Below are 2,172 nucleotides of genomic sequence, written 5' to 3'. Positions count from 1 at the left end.
AAAACCTAAATAACTTCCCAGATAAAGGAAAAAGTCCATACTCCACCATGAAGGACATAAAAATTAGCATCAACGGAGTCCACAAATGGTCAATAAATCTGAAACCTCATAAAGCTACTGGTCCCGACTCAATACCATCCTTCATACTGAAAGCAGCAGCAGAACAACTTGCTCCGATCCTATACTCACAGACCTATATCAAACATCATTGAACACTGGTGAGGTCCCGCAAGATTGGGGAGATACCAATTTAGTTCCACTTTTTAAAAAGGCGAAAGGCACCTAGCATCTAACTACAGACCAGTATCTCTAACTTCCATCACATGTAAGGTCTTAGAACATATTGTACATAGCAACATCATGGACCATTTTGACAAAAATAGAATACTAACTGATGCACAACAAGGATTCCACAATGTGAATCCCAACTAATCGTAACCTTTAACAACACTGCATCAAAATTGAAAAGCAGCGGCCAGGAAGACATCATCCTGCTAGACTTTGCAAAAGTATTTGGCAAGGTACCACATCACCGCCTCCAACACTAGCCGGAATACTAACCCCAAAACCAACAAATGGAATCGCTCCTTTCTACATAACAGAAAGGGCAGCATGTGTTAGAGGGTGCCGTCTCCTCACAAGTACCAGTACTAAGATTAACTTAGTAAGTACCAGTACTCTCAGCTGGTGTACCCCAAGGCACAGTCCTTTGTCCATTACTGTTACTGGCCTACATTAACATGTCAGAAACAGCATCTTCATCAGTGACCAGATTATTCGCGGATGACAGCCTACTCTTCCGACCCAACACCAACCAAGCTGACATTGAACTTCTTCAAAGGGATTTAACAGCATTGGAAGACTTGGAAAACAAATGGCAGATGAGTTTTAATGCCAAAAAATGTCATTCAAATATCACCAAAAAATGCGAAATTTATTCATAAATTCATTTCAGACTTTGATATCTATAAGCTAACGTGAATTTTGTATGTAATTTCTATTTTGAAGAACAATATACTGTTTGTTTAGCTTGATACCTCTGCTGTTAGACTGTTAGTCCCCAAATGAACCAGCCAGCAATGGGCATTTGAGCAATGATAAAAAAAAACACGTTCGAGCGCCAAAGTATGGGACATTTGAACACCGAAATTTGCGGATATTTGAGCGAAAATAAAAATAATAGGGCAAATTCTGACTCAGTAAAAAACCACAACCCCCACCTTATCAGTTTATTCTAGATTCCTTTTTTCTTTTCCGGTAGCAGTAAATCAACAGTTCTCATCCTATATATTTGTTATAGAAAATATAACAGTACATGATACTGGATGATGAGTCTTTTGTAGACGAAACGCGCATCTGGCGTGTATACTAAATTTAGTCCTGGTATCTATGATGAGTTTATTTATATCAAGAAAGATAACTCTAGCGCACTGTCAGTCATGGAAATAGAGAAAAAGGATGGGAACTGGGAATGTTAAATTTATGCATACTAGTTTCATTTCAGACTTTGATATATTACGTGTTAATTTCTCCCTTTTTATTATTAATATCGACAACAAAATGTTATGACGACCATTTTAATTATAAAAATAACATGCGGTGTGTTCGCGGTTGAGGCATTTTACCACCAGTGACAAAATGACGTAAAAGTAAGCAGCTATATGTTCAGCCTACAGCAATGAGCAAAACCCATATAAAATTAATTATTGTTTTAGATAATATACAAACTATGAATATATAGAGGAAACGGGAAAAAATAAAAAAGCAAAGATTGAAAAATAATATTATTCTGTGATGCTGACTAAAAATTAAATCTTGAACATATTTGAACTTTCTGATATTTTATTCATTCGAACGTTCCAAGTTTCCGCAAATTACCAGTTTCGCTAGAATATAAATCAAAGTTTTCGGAAAGCCAATTAAGATTATTAAGTAAAGTTTCTTTACGTACAGTGTATTGAAGTGCAGAAAACTATGACCTAAAGCTGTTAATGTATTAATTAATATTAAGCTAAATATAAATCTGTATTGGAGGGTTTGCTTTCTATTATTCCAGTTAGATATTATTCGCACCTACAGGAATGTGATATTTTGACACATTGGCCATAAATACATCAATAATATAGTTGCACGTTCTGGACAGCAATCGATATCTATACACACAAGGTAAGA

Source organism: Mytilus trossulus, chromosome 9 (assembly GCF_036588685.1).
Source record: "Mytilus trossulus isolate FHL-02 chromosome 9, PNRI_Mtr1.1.1.hap1, whole genome shotgun sequence".
Lineage (NCBI taxonomy): Eukaryota > Metazoa > Mollusca > Bivalvia > Mytilida > Mytilidae > Mytilus > Mytilus trossulus.
Note: the sequence above shows the minus strand (reverse complement) of the source record.